Genomic DNA, 16,379 nt, shown 5'->3' with positions numbered 1-16,379 from the left:
TGTTTGAATTTATTTTGACTTGTTTCAAACAAATTAAGTTTTGTTGTTGTTATTGTTGTTGTTGTTGTGAGAGTCATAAGGCAATTGGGAGGGGTGCTCTAACAACTTGAGTTATCCTTCAAAATAAGTTCACGTACAACTGGGAGGAGTGCTCTAACGACTTGAGTTATCCTTCAAAATAAGTTCACGTACAACTGCAGATCGATAAGCAAGCTCGAAACAAGTCTCAATGAGTGAATTTCTACGTGGACAGATTTAGAATATCATGTACTCGTACCTCCGTACTGTATCTGATGTTTTATGTGTAGAAAACTGCCACATCTCCTTGTACTTCACTCTTCGCGCAACTGTACTACCAAAAACAAATTACAATCCTTTGAATTGCAAAAACTAAATATAATTGTGGCCTACCTTGGTGAAAATAATGAATATATATACATTACATTGTACCAAATCAAAGCTCAAATGCTCAATTATTAAATGCATGCACAACAAAATATATGAGCACAAAACTGCCACATCTTATACTTCATTGCCTGATAATAAAGTATTTGGTTTCGTCGACAGAGATCAATGATCTTTGTTACAACCCTGTTGTAGAAATGTAGAATGATATTGGTCAAGATTACAGATGATGACATCTACTTTATCACGATCACTAGCTAAAATTGGGATTAATTTCCATGGTCCAACAAAATCCGATTCTCCATTTATAGTACGTACTACTTATAATTTAACAGATTTAGCTAAGGAATGTTTGCTTAAACTTCCACGCGTTTGTTCTCTAATCACTCCCTTAGACTAGCTCTTCTGCTAAGCTAATAACACTTGAACTATTGTAGTACTCACTTGTCAAATTAGTGTCATTATCTTCAAGCACGACGTGTTAGAGGACACATGTAAGGTTGGTGATTAATCAAACTCAATAATCTGCCTTGGTGCCCTGGCAATTTAAAACAGCCAAAAAGAGCGTAACTACCGTATTGGCCCGCTAATAAGTGTGCAATAAAAAACTTAAGGCTTGTTTGACATCATTTTTGGTTTTCAGTTTTCTGTTTTTTTGAAAACTAAAAACCAAAAACAGGAAACAAGAAAAATATGTTTCCACATTTCTGTTGTCAGTTTTCAAAATTATCATGATTTAAATAAGTCTAAATAATTTTTGATTCATTAAGTGACATATATAATATACTTTTAAAAAACAAAAAAAACAGAAAACAGAAAATAGAAACCACAACGATGCCAAACGAACCCTTAGTTATGCACAAATATAAGCCTCAAGTTTGACGTTAGCTAGCATATCCTTTATAGTTTATATCTCACCTACCAAATCAATTTTATAGTTTTAACAATGATTAAATATATGATTTAACATTGGTAATCATTGTTAGTTAGTGGCTTTGACCTCAATAATATGTTTTAAGGGAGGGATTGTGGTTGTACGTTAGTGATAATATGTATAGCTTTTAAAGGAAATGTCCTTCGATCAAGTAAACCAATTAATAAATATAATATAGAATTAAGTAGGTGATTATTAGGAGTCGTAGTGTTTTGCTAAGACTCAACTGTGATATGTGTACATTTGTTTGAGCTGAGCTTAGCGCCTTAGCATAATGCTAAATTATATAATAAGGTCGTCACACATATAAATATGTGAGTGAATAATGTAATTGGATCAAAGAACGCACCAAGCCCAGTAAAGGTATGGTGTTACCGTGCCAGCCATCATAGGGGTGTTTAATTTTAGGGCTAGTAAGATTGCTTCCCATGTAATTACTCTCGAGTTTTGACAAAAGGAGCCTTAACTAATTAATAGTAACATATTCTTAAGATCTTAAGATGCAAGATGGATTTATTCAAGAGAAGTAATAAAATACGGAGGGAACAACACTATCTAGCCTCCCTTCCAACCATACAGAACATTGTACGAGCGTATGAGAATTTTAGGTTAAATAATCCATTTTGCCAATATTTTAACATGATAGATTATAGTTTTTTTTTTTTTTTTTTTTTTTTTTTTTTGTTTTTTTTGTTTTTGTTTTTTTTTTTTTTTTTGTTTTTTTTTTTTTGTTTTGAGGTTATTATAGGTTAAAGATTTTTTATTTAATGTTTTCTCTGTTCGTGACTCTTGTTGGGAGTAATCCTAATTGAACGAATCGATCGTTTTGATAATCTATGTTTGCCGTGTATTTTTTACCCCACATGGTCACATGTCCAATCGGGTGGGCTTGATGATTCGGTCCAAAGTATGGGTAGTGTGTTCTTAGCCTATAAATACCCATTGTGCCTATTCATTATTTTATACGAATTGAAAAAACAGATTATTGTGAATCCCAAAACATTATAAACACAAAGCCAATTCCCTAGATATCTGAGCAGTTCTTGAAGTAATTTCAACCTTCCAATCGGGGTACAGAGTTGGAACTGGGAAGGTAGCTGTGTTACCCTTGGGGAGCAATCGTCACTGAGAGCCTCGTACCGGTGGTGGAAAAATACGCTTCTAGGGCAGCCGTAAAACGTGTCACAACTTATTTAAGATCTAAAATTAAGTATTGTATTTTTGCCCTAATTTCTCTATTAATTTCATGGTTACAACATCCTATTCCCTACAACTCCTATTAATCACACTCACCCTTTTGAGTTTTGGCGGACCTATAAAGACTTGAAGGGGAGCACTTGCATCCCCTTTTTGCAAAATATTTATGAAATTCAAGGTAAGTTAAAAAAAATTCTATTCTATATACTAGTTTTTGCTCTCCCATTTTAAATTGATTCCTAAAAGATAAAATCAGACAATAGAAATTCTTAAGTTCAAAAAAATCATGCATTTTATCCATATAAAATGATAAATGATACTCCCTCCGTGTTTTAATAAGTGTTACATTTTGACCAAATATGCATGTCGAGACACGACTTAAGACCATTAATTTATCTAACTATATGTTAAAAAAATTATAGGAAAATTAATACTATTAAAGTATACATTATAACGAATCCAACAATGTAATATACAATAACAATTGTTTTTTATATATTAGTAAATTAATCAAGTCAAAACCATTATGTAAATTGTGAAAAAAGTCAAACTATAACACTTATTAAAACACAAAGGGAGTATAATATCTCCGTTTTTGTACACATATATCTCTATTTTTAAAATATTAAAACGTTTGCACTTTATACACTATTCACACACTTTCAGTAACCACATATTGGGATTGTTTTTAGGTGAAATTTTAAAAACTTGACCATAAATTACCATTAATCTATAAGAGATGGTATAGTAAAGAAAAATAGTCACTTTATATTTTGTTAGACTCGTCTTTATTATTGTTACAATTAGTATTATTATTATTGTTAAATAAACGGAGGATGTACATAGACTTCCATGCTAAATGTGAATTAAAATGTAAGAAAACCACAAAATATTGAAACATTAATATTAATCAACATGATCCATATCTATTTGGGTTGTATATAATTTAAAAAATTTTTGCACTCCCATTTTGAAATTTCTGGATCGGCGGCCTTTTAGTAACAAATCTTGAATTACACGCAAATTTTAAGGTGCACCACGATTATATTTTTGAATATTTAGTAAAAAAAAATCTGAGCAATTGTAAATTTTGAACATGTGGTAAAAACATATGAACATCCCAAATTTTGAACATTTAGTTAAAAAATCTGAACAATCGCAATGCATCACGTCTATACTTTTGAACATTTAGTAAAGAAATTTGAATAATCGCGAATTTTGAACATTTAGTAAAAAAATCTGAACATCGAAAATTTTGAACATTTAGTAAAAAATCTGAACAATCGCAATGCCCCACGCCTATACTTTTGAACATTTAGTTAAAAAATATGGATAATAACAAATTTTGAACATTTAGTAAAAAAGTCCGAACAATCACAAATTTTGAATTATTACGTGTCAGACAAATTTTGAAAATAATTCAATAGTTTTGTAATATAAAGTAAACATAAACTGTATACAAAATGAACATTGTCTTTATAAAATATGAACATAAAAATTGTATGTTTAAATTCAATTTTTGTGATGTGTTCATATTTTTTTTTTTACTAAATATTCATTTTTTTGTAAAATGTTCAATTTTTTGTACTAAATTTTCAAAATGTAGACGTGATGCACCTATTTCTAGGTGCACCATGATGCACATAATACTAATTGAATACTCCTATTACTTTTCAGCATGTTCGAAACCTTACCTAAAAAAAATGGACATAAACATTTGAACCTTGCTATTATCAAATATTAGTATCTCATAAACTTTAGTTTTAGGGGACAAAATCATGGCGATAAACTTTAGTTTGTAAATACTTTTGGTAAAATAAATGGCAAAAATGGAAGCTACTTATATAAAGCTTTTGACGGGATTTTTATATAAAGCTAAGGCAAAGGATAAATTAGAAATAATCTATTACATGACCCTATCCTATGAATAATGGTGCTTCGTGAGGAAGGTGAATAATTGAGATTCATCTCACTTGACAATAAGCATAGTTGGCTACTCACTAAATAAAGATGCATGCTTCTTAAAATTAAAGGTTGCATATTCATATTCATTATATTAATTACTAGATAATTTATGAAATTCATACCACATGATTGGCGACTTTAGCATTAATAAGCGTTGGTTGGTCGGACTCTAAGGAGTTATTGATTTATTCATAAGACATGTGGCTCAATAATTACAAACACCTTAACCACTTGTAATTGGAGAAATCTTTCGTTAATTAATTAATAATTTACTCGTAAGATCTTTCATGTCATTAATTTTATTTGTCTCTTTTGTTCATTGAATTCTTCAAGTTATAAACAGAGAATAATCTAATCTCTACGCACGCATATTGTTCTTTAGATTACTTTATTACCTCTGAGTGAGTTGATTTAATGTACATTATAAGAAACGTTAAGCTCTAAGCGTCAATTTTATTTCAATGTTTGGTGTAAAATACTCCTTTATAATTTCATTTCTTTTAAATTTAATAAAATTATATTCAAATAATAATATTTAAAGTTCTTTTTTTTTCACAAATATTAAATGCTTCTAAATAAAAACCATGCTTAATCCAATAATTTAAAATTTTGAAGATGTTTTGTGCAATAAGGTTCACAAAATTAAATTCAATCATTGCTTGTAATCCAATGGTTTTTGTGTCATTTTGGCAAAAGATTGGTCAAGTCAAGTTTGACCTTTCAATTTATAGGACAAATTTTTTTAGTCATTTGTTTTAAGTCTAATTTATATTCTTTATTTTCAAGATATAATAATTCATTCAATAGTTACATGACTCACATTACACATAATGAAGTTTTTTTTTTTTTTTTCCTTTACTAAGGTTGAGTAATGGTAGATCCAACTATTATATAAAAGAATGTTTGAGTTATCTTACTACTTAGTCATATGCTAAAGTATAATCAAGTTATTGGCACCGTGTGATTACTACTTTCTGAATAGAGGAGAAGCTCCAATTATTCTAGCCAATTCATTGTTATCCTTACCTCCTATCCAAAGTTTAATAAGTAAGATAAAAAGTAATTTTATGAAAAATGTGGGCAATGCGTGTGATCATCCCCATGTGCTAGTTTATACTTTAATGGTCAATTAAAAGAACACATCACAACCAACAAGAGTTGGCTCAAGTGGTAAACAACTTGATGTCGCTTAAGGGAGGTCTCGGGTTCAAGCCTCACCGTATGCAGAAACTCTTGTTGGGAGACTCACCCACCATAAGCCAGGTGTGCTACCCGAGTCAAATCCGGATGTAGTTAGAGCTAAGCTCCGGTGAACCGGGTGGGCTTCCTAAAAAAATAGAACACATCACAATCCTTTAAGCATAAGTTAGAGTAGATATAATAGGATTATTATTGTCAACTTAAGCTTAAATTTGACTTTAAAGGTACTTTACTTTTCCATATGAGGATGTCTCGAAAATCCCATGTGTACAAGCAATCCACTTGATTTCAAAATTAATTAAATTATTAAGTTGTTGAAATTGCAATTATTAGGCAAGGCATCATTTACCATACATATATACGAGTATCATTCTATCAAGAAAAAAATTAATGACCCTCTAATTTTAATTAAGCCCTTTGCTTTGGGGAGTGTAAGGCATATGCCTTGTGTCTCCTCTTCTTCAAATTATCATTGTTTGTGGGAAAAGAAATTAATAAGACGGTCCAAAAGAGTGATTACAAGCCAATCTTTGCATTAATTATAGATTCATTAATTGTATCGGGATACACCCCAAATCGAAAGATTAATTAAACTCATTTAAGTTGCATGATCCAATAGCTTAATTATTGTTTGTTAACTTCCTTAATCTCAAAGTCAAAAGATGGGAAAAATCTTTGTTAGTCAAAATATTGGTATACTTTTGTACGATCCATAGCCGTTGTATACTTGCATTGGGTTTCCAATTTTCATGCATTTTTTTAAGGCAAAAGCTAACGAATGCAGGGCGTTAGATAAGTTAGTTAAAAGTAGAAAAATTAAATTAAAATTAACATAAATTACACCGATCGACACGTGATTTTGTCATGCTTTATCAAATTAATACCACTTTAGGTAATATTTTAAATGCTTATGTAGGCGTCGCTTAAAATAACGTTAAAGCATGTGTGAATATGCTTGACACGCATAGGAAGTGGGAATTGACATTACGATTAGGGACAAAGAAAGTAGGGAGCCGCCAACAAGTTTTTAAGGAACTTGTAAATCGTTCACGGATCATTTAAGGCAACTACAATTAAGGGACAACGATAGGCAACAACAATTGACATGTGAAGGTTACACACATTCATAATCCATGAGATTACTAACTCCATATAGTTCGGAACCACGAAAGGAGGACCGGGATGATGGTACGAATTGAAGTGAGTCATGGAGTTGCATTCGCCCGTATTGACCTCTACTCGATTCTTAATGTGCAAAGCATTCCTACGATCTCAAATGCATACAAACAAAATATTCAATTCGCTCCAAACTATTATTAGACTAAATTGGTTAAATATTAATGCAACACATTATTCTAAAATATCATGATCACTTCGATTTAATAATTTAACAAGATTAAAGGAACCTAAATCGGCTGTCCAAATTATCTTATTAGTCGTGATTTTCAATTACATATTCCCTTTAACATGAAACATGGTGATCATAAATAATAATAGAATAAACATTTATATTGGAAGCAATTTAACAATAATCCAACAATATAAAAATCGTTAGAAAAATAATAGAAATAAAAGGAACATGATTCCTTAATTTGATTTTGCTTGCTTGCTTGCAACTATAAGAACAATAAACGCGTTAGTAACTTTAAGGAAAATTAATAAAAACAATAATATAATTTAAATAAAGTTGATTTGGGGCCAAACCCTCAAACAGTCCTCCTTTCACGCCGTGGTTTAAGGATAGAACCTCAGGTAAAGTACGGACTCCTAGGAGTGTTAAAGGGAAGTATTTTGGAAGAATAAGGTACGCTAGTGTTTAGGCTAGAGCATATAAGAGAGAATAGAGAATTAATTGATGCCCCGAACTGCAGAAATGAGTTTCCGATCCTTTTATAGGGAAATGAGTAGAGGGAACACACGAAACCCTAAAATGATAAAACCCTAATTTTAGGGCGATGTGACACGGTAAAGTCTGTCGTGACATGGCAGATCCACCGCGATGTGACAAACAAACCCGCCCTAAATACGCAAAAAAAAAGAAGGATAAAACACGTGAAGTCTGACACACGAGGAAAACACAGAAAATTCCCGTGTCACGGTATGTGTACCGTGACACGGTAAATTCCACCGTGGCGCGGTATATTCCACCGTTTCGCAGCTTTTCCAAAAATGTGTCCAAATTCACTTTTAACCTTATTAAGCTCGGTATATTTAAGTGTCGTTTCATAATCTCGGGCTACTTAGGTTTATTATTCATTAATCGGGCTCAATTAATAAATAATACGAAATGAATAAAAAGGGTTTGGTACTTCAAAAAAATAAAAATAAAATAATAAAAAGGGTTTGGGCCAAAATACAAAATGGACTACGCTTTGACTAAATATTAGGACTGATTCGTTGACTATTTTAAGAACTGAGTTTGATTGAACATGAGTTTTATGTATTCCCGGGATTAAATACTCGACCAGACCAATAATAGCAGTAAAAGGTTGTTCATCATCGGGTTTGGTTTTGGGAAGACATTTTTAGGTATCGATCTATAGCTTATCTAACGCCCCACAGGCGCTCGTTAGCAAGATCCTTTTTTTAATTGTAAGAAAAAAAAGGTAATGAGCATCCTAAAGGCGCTAGCCAAAGAGAATACAAAACAGAAAATCTCATTAAGTACTCCATATAAATGATGAGTTGTATTAGCAATAAATGATATATTTTATTTAGTACTACCTCCGCTCCCCGAAAGAACGACACATTTAGCCTAATTTTAGTTCCAAAAAGAATGACCCATTTGCGTTAAAACACCCACCAATTTGCACCAATATTTGTGCAAAATTAGTTTCCCCATATAAAAATTTGATTTCCCATGTAAATTTATTACTTTCTCTATCTATTTTTTTACAAATCCCATGTAAATTTATATTTTCAATATACTTTTACTTCTTTTTATTTAATATTCTTAATACCCGCGTAATCAACCCAAATGGGTCGTTGGGAGACGGAGGGAGTAACTATATTTAAAATTATACTCCAATTTCCTAAAAATTAATTACATTCTACCGTAAATAGCACCCACTTTTGAATTTATTAAAATCAAAAGGGTAATGTTGCAGCCTTGAGCTGCACATAAGCATTTATATACTCCCTCCATCCCTTAATACAAAGTCTCATTTCTATTTTAGGTAAACTAAAATACAATGTCTCTTTTTATTTAAAGGTTGCATTTTTTGACATTTTAACCCTCTTCTTATGACTTGTCATCTTATTTCATTCACTTTTTTTTGTACTTTTAACATCAATTTCCAACATTTTCTCTCTATATCTCTTCAATTATTCCCAACTATTTTTTTTCTTTCTCTCTATCTTTCTAAGGGCCTGTTCTCTTACGTTGAAATTCAGTTCAGCTCCTAATTTCCTTCTCTTATAAAATATTCATTTAAGTTCAGTTCAGCTCAATTCAGTTCAGTTCAGTTTATTTCAGTTCAGTTCAGTTCAGTCAATGAGAACAGGCCCTAACTCCACATGCACATATGTACTTTTAATTTATTAGTTTTAAAGAATTTATAACTTTCTTAAGTAACGCGCAAAAACCGAAAGAGATTTTGTATCAAGGGACGCAGGGAGTACTTTTTTTAGTATGAAGTTAGGAATTTATCAACAATTCACGAGTAAATTGTTGTAATCAATAATCAATAACATAATATTAAAACAGACACCATGAATAATACTTGTCACTTTTTGGTGCCTTTTTTTCCCTCAGAACTATTTTCATCTTTTTTTTATATATATATTGTTTTTTGTTGTGTATGCATAATATAATACTTATTATTGTAAAAAAAAAATAATAAAAAAAACCTCAATTTTAGTTTGACAATGAAAATTATAATTTTTAAATTGCATTCAAAAAAATTTATTGATTGTCTATCTACTACAATAGCAATTCGGGGCAACGTCCGAACTACTCACTGAATTAGGGACTGTTCTCATTGACTGAACTGAATTGAACTAAACTTATTAGAGCTGAACTGAACTGAATATTTTATAACAGAAGAAAATTAAAAGCTAAACTGAACTGAACTGAATTTATTAGAACTGAACTGAACTGAAAATAATTGTACGAGAAGAACAGACCCATACGAGTACCAACGGCGGTTGGTCATTTCGATCTTCGTCCCCTGTTATTTTAGCATACCGACCGAGTAGGTTAGTAGGTGATCTACAATAGCAATTCGGGGCAACGCCCGAACTACTCACTGGTTTAGGGACTGTTCTCATTGACTGAACTGAATTAAACTAAACTTATTAGAGCAGAACTAAACTGAATATTTTATAACAGAAGAAAATTAAAAGTTAAACTGAACTGAATTGAATTTATTAGAACTGAACTGAATTAAAAATAATTGTACGAGAACAGACCCATACGATTACCAACGGCGGTTGGTCATTTCGATCTTCGTCCCCTGTTATTTTAGCATACCGACTGAGTAGGTTAGTAGGTGATCTACAATAGCAATTCGGGGCAACGCCCGAACTACTCACTGGTTTAGGGAATATTCTCATTGACTGAACTGAATTAAACTAAACTTATTAGAGCTGAACTAAACTGAATATTTTATAACAGAAGAAAATTAAAAGTTAAACTGAACTGAATTGAATTTATTAGAACTGAACTGAATTGATAGAAAAAATAAATTATTAAATGGTGATTATATAGAAAGGAGGTGAAGTTAATTACAGTATGTCAGAAATCAGTTACTGTTAAATGTATCATACGTCCATACTACCTTGATATGGACAAACTGCAAATTGTCAGTTGCGCAGTAATAATCAATTCTCTGTTTATCGGTGGGATGGAAAATATTGGAAATACAGGAAAATACAAACAAAATATTGTAACAAATTAATGAAACTTTAATTACCCAGATTTCATTGTAACGTGAACATTATCATCCAAATATAACTTTTAGTTACTCGGTACGTATGACATATCTATTTATAACGATACTTAATCTTAAATTAGCATCCAAAATTATAAGTAGATAACTCTTATTTACCTATGATATGTACAATTTCAAATGTATATTGAGCAACAAATAATTTATCGACACTTAATCTAGAATGATTAGCATTCAAATAAATCTCTAAAAGTTTATAATTTCATACTAATCTTTCTTGACTGGTTGATGAGTAATTTAAATTCAGGAGTGTCGATAGCAAGTACGGAGTAATAATTTAAAATTAACGTTCAATTAACGTATACAGAGTAAAATGTAATTGCGTAGAATAATATAATGTGTACAATGAAAATTCCAAAAAGGAGCAAAGGGATACTTGGACAGGAGAAAGGTGACGAAGGAAAAGGCGAAAGAACGGATCTCAACATGACGCTGTTTTACGCTGTAATATCTCTTTTTACCTCAATCCCTATGCAAATCAAACCTCGTTGACTTATTTTACTCTTCTTCTCTACTTTCCCATTATTTATTTACCCTTTTTTTTTCCCCCTTTTTACAAATTGATCTCCAGCTGTCAGTGATCTCAGCTCCAAGCCTCCAATAGCTCCATCCTTTTCTTTTTTCACACACTTAATAGGAAAAACAAAAAAAAAAAAAAAAAAATCCATCCACTTATAAAAATTTCATATTTGGAACTTATACTTAGTTTAATCTGTAATTTAAAATAATACAAATTAAATTTTTTTATGGTGTGGCAAGCCACATACTTCGTATAATTTTTGTTTTAAAATAGTGGTTGGAGTTACTTGTTCAGAGGTTACTCGGTTCGATCGGTCAGGGATTAGTTAGTTAGAGGTTATTCAGTCAAGAGTTTCTCGATCGGTCTTGGGTTACTAAACCGGTCCGAGTTTACTTGGTGATGGGTTACTTTGTCGATTAAGGATTATCTGGTCAGAGGTTGCTCGTGTGCTAATTGGCTCCACGACGTGACCAGTCACACACAAAAATTACTGTTGAAATAACGTTAGATTATGAAAAACTAATTTATAAATTCCGACCAAGTAGCAATCCTTCCATTTTAAGTCAATCACAACTGTTTGACTATACAATTTTGACTTAATATTTGTTATTTATAAAAAAATATAAAGAATAATAAGTTAATAAACATTGTCGATTTAGGGCCTGTTCATATTTACTGAACTGAGCTGAACTGAACTGAACTGAATTGAACTGATTGGAACTGAACTGAACTGAATTGAGCTGAAATAAATATTTTATGTGAGAGGGAAATTAAGAGCTGAACTGAACTGAACTGAACTGAACTGAACTGATTGGAACTGAATGAACTGAACTGAACTGAAATTAAGTAAATGTGAACAGGCCCTTACATTATTTGCAACAATTAGATATTTTTCGCTCACATTTTATATCAAATTGTTACATATAATATGAAACGAATATAGTAATAAAAATAAAAAAATTTAATATATAAATAATTTGTCACTTACTACATCAGCGCGTATTTAATGTGGCTGACCACAGTCCACACTGTATGACCGGTTGACAGACTTTATACACACCAAAAGACTCATCGGCTAATCTCTAACTACTTATTAACCCAGACCATGACCAAATAGCTCCTGACCAATCGAATAACTCCATACCAAATAAGCCCAATCATACGGTATTACTAGCTACATATAAAATTTCATATTAGTATTACAGAGTACTCGTAGTAGAATATATAGTCCGTAGACCGTAGTGCTCCGTGCTTAAGTTACTAGTTAAAGTACTCCGTAGTATAAAGTTATAAACAATGCAATAGCCTAGTCAAAATATCTACTTGAATTTACTAGTTACAGCTACAAAAAGTAGAGTAATTTACCAAATATAACAGCATAAGCATAAATACCTCCAGCTGTCAGTTACTTTAATAAATCCACTCTCCTTCTCCTCATAAGGTCTGGTCTGAGCCTAAAAATACACATCTCACTTCCCCTCTTCTCCTCTTCTCTACCTCCCTGAACTCATCCTTTTTAAGCCTTTCAACATACAGTACAACCAAAAAGAAAACAACACAAAAAATTTAAATGATATGCACAAAAAGTTGATCCTCCTTAAACTATTGTCATCTTTTACACCATACATAATACTAAGCTAGCTCACTATCAAAACTATCTTGAATTCAATACTTGATACGATGGTTACCGGATGGCGAAGAGCCTTCTGCACTTCCATCCCTAAAGACCATGAATCTTTCAACAACAATAACAATGACAATAGTAATACTCGAAGCCCAAAGTTGGGATTCTCTAAGTTTACATTTTTCTCTTCTTCATCTTCTTCTTCTCCATCAACTCCTCGGCCACAAACACCTAAAACACCCACTACTCTCCGGTGTAAAACCGTGTTCGAGGAAACCTCTCCGAAGCTTCATTGCAAAACTACCACCACCACTCCTCCCCCTTCTTCCCCTCATTCTCCTTCTACTTTCTCCCTGCTCCTTAAAAACTCACTCAGACTTTCGAAATCGAATCGATGCGGTGTTTGCCTTCATAATGTTAAGAGCGGACAAGGGACTGCTATCTTCACGGCGGAATGCTCGCATTCATTCCATTTCCCCTGTATTACTAATTTGGCGATGAAGAATGGGAGCTCTGTTTTACTGTCTTGTCCTCTTTGCGGATCTCAATGGAAGGAAGGTCCTTTTCTCGGAATGCCCCAGAAAAAACAAACCGTTAAAAAATCAATCCCAAGTGAACTCCGACTCTACGACGACGACGAGCCGCTCGTCTCCCATGTTTCTTCAATCCAATTCAATCCGATACCCGAATCCGAAGAAGAAAATGAAGATAATAATAACACAGATGACGAGTTCCCGGGTTTTTTCTCAAACCCAGCAACTCCTCGGCCTCAAATTGCTGATACCAATAGTAAAGGAGTAAAGGTGACCATCTCTCCCGAATCGGCTGTTATCGCCGTGGGACGGAGTTACGAGACTTACGCGGTGCTACTCACCGTCAAAGCTCCTCCGTTCCAGGACAGAATACGCCGTCCTTCGGTCGATGTAGTGGTGGTCATTGACATCGGAAGCGAGATGAATGGCGGAAAATTACATGCTCTAAAAAGAGGAATGAGAGCAATGATTTCTTCTCTTTCCTCTAATGACCGCATGTCAATGGTTGTATTTTCATCTACCTCAAAGCGGCTGCTCCCGCTTAGAAGGATGACTCCTTCGGGGAAGCGGTCAGCTAGGCGTATCATCGACGCCATTAACTTGGCCGCTGAAGGAGCGTGTCTCAACGACGCGCTCCGAAAGGCGGCCAAGGTGATACAAGATCGTAAGGAGAAAAATCATTTCGCGGCCATCGTATTATTGGATGGCCGCGATGAAGAGAAGGAAAACCGGCCGGTCATATCATCGACCCGTTTTTCAGAAATTCCGGTTCATACTTTTAAAGTAAGGGAGGATTTTTCAGAGGAGAAGTTTGTCAAGTCTTTGAGTTTTTTCCTAAGCGTCGTCGTTTTGGATGTTCGGGTTCAGTTCGGATTGGCTTCGGGTTCAGCTGCGGCCGAAATAGTAGCGGTTTATTCGTGTACGGGTCGACCCGGTTTGCTTAACCCGGGTTCAGCGAAGCTTGGGGATCTGTATAGTTCAGAGGAGAGAGAAATTCTAGTTGAGTTGAAAGTTCCGGCGAGTACAATTGGGTCCCACCACATGCTGTCCGTTCGATCGTATCATAAAGATCCGTCGTCTTGTAAACAGGTGATCTACGGTGGAGATCAGTCCTTGATCGTGCCACGTCCCCACACCATCCGATCATCGGACCCGAAGATTCAACGGCTGAGATGTCTTTTTGTTATGACAAGGGCAGTTGCGGAAAGTAGGAGATTATTAGCCGAGAGAAGTGATTTTGTTGGAGCCGAACGGCTTCTAGCATCGGCTCGTGCTGTGTTGAGTCAGCCGAGCTTGAAAACGTCATCGGCTGAGGAGTATAGGAGGAGGGTAGAAGCCGAGCTAGCCGAAGTTAAGTGGAGACGACAAGCTCAATCGGATGAGAAGCGGCGTAGGGAGAAAGATGGAAGCGGTCGTGGTAGTGGTAGTGGTGGAGGATGTTGTGTAGTGGATGAAAAAGGGGAGCCGCTTACGCCAACATCGGCTTGGAAAGCAGCTGAGCGGCTAGCTAAGGTGGCTATGATGAGGAAGAATTTGAACCGCGTTAGCGACTTGCACGGCTTCGAAGACGCTCGCTTCTGATTTTTGCTTTTTTTTTTTAATATAAAACTAATTAATTTTATTTTATTTTATTTTAATACTGTAGCAAAAAAAAAAAAAAAAAAAAAAAAAAAGAGGAGAGAGAAAAAATTGTAATAAATGTAGAGAAAGACAAGGAGCACCGGACGGCTGGGGCCTTTTGGTGCATATGATTGATGAGAATGGGAGTATATGGATGGACCCCACAGAATTATATTTTATTTTTGGCCTTTTCTTTTCAGTGAAATAGAAAAAAAAAAAAAAAAAAAAAAAAAGTTGATACAGAGAGAATAAGTGGAAAAACAAAAGAGGGAGACTGGGAGAGTGGAAGTGGATTTAGGTAAATTGTTCTTTTGGGATATTTAAAATTTGAGTCTGTCTTTTTGTTATTAAATTTAGATTAGAAAATGAATCTGATAATTAGAATCTGTAATCTGTAAATGTATATTTATGCAGAATAGTGGCAACTTCTATTCCTAGTACTTCCATTTTATTGTTTTTATAAGCTTTCTTTGCTCGTTACCTACAAGAATAACTAAATTAAGATAATATCAAGGTGAATACTTTCTTCGATCAAATGGATAAAAATATTATAAAGCTGAGTACTTTTTTCGATCAAATGGATTAAGATAATATTCCATATATCATAGTATAATGTAACCTATTAGATATTGATTAAGTTAAACATTTTAAGTAGCAAGATTGACATATTTAGGAAGTACGAAATACAATAAATTCTTATAATAATCTCTTATACACGCGTTGGTCAAAATCGTTTTTATCAAACCTAAGGAAGGAAACATTGATAAAGAAATTTCAAGTTCATATTCAATTCTAAATTCCTAATGTATGTAGTTCACTAGTAAGAAGGGTACTCTGATCTGTCTTGACATTGACAAAGTAACATAATGCTCAATAAAAAGATGTTGAAGTGGGTTTGGTTGTAGGAGTATAAATATTAGTGGGAATGAAAGCATATTGCCAGAATTAACGTAAAGTTATTTGGAGGTGATTGCTAAGGGATAATAATTATATATATGTGACTACTTTTTTTTTTCGTTGTAATCCTTCTTTTAACTAAGCAACTTTACTAGTAGTTAATAATAGGGAAACTAACCCCTCCTCTCCATATGCTTTGAATCATTTTCGCTTCGTGTTTTTTATATCTTAAATTATAAAGGTACCTTTTAAAAACAAACATAAAGTTTTTATTTATACTCACTCTATTAGTTTGTAGTCTATCCTCATAAGCACATCAACTCGCTTGTTTTTAACTAATCAACTAATAAATTCAAAAATAATGGTTTAAATATTAAAGTAAACATAATCTAGATATAGGTCACATAGTGTGAGTCTTAAAAATGAAAGATCGACACGAGTCCAACATGACTGTTATAATCAAATTCAGGAACACTCTGATGGGTTGCCATATAGGGGCTTACACTGTCCATATCCAACTCTATTTTTTTTTTAG

General features: G+C 33.3%; 1 pseudogene; it reads left to right on the top strand.

Annotated features, from left to right (window-relative positions):
• The first annotated feature begins 12,617 nt into the window (after nt 1-12,617).
• LOC145601788 (E3 ubiquitin-protein ligase WAVH1 pseudogene) lies at nt 12,618-15,387 on the top strand (annotated as a pseudogene).
• Nucleotides 15,388-16,379: the final 992 nt, after the last annotated feature.

Source organism: Chenopodium album, chromosome 21, assembly GCF_948465745.1.
Source record: "Chenopodium album chromosome 21, dcCheAlbu1.1, whole genome shotgun sequence".
Classification (NCBI taxonomy): domain Eukaryota; kingdom Viridiplantae; phylum Streptophyta; class Magnoliopsida; order Caryophyllales; family Amaranthaceae; genus Chenopodium; species Chenopodium album.
This window is presented reverse-complemented; position numbering and strand designations above follow the sequence as displayed.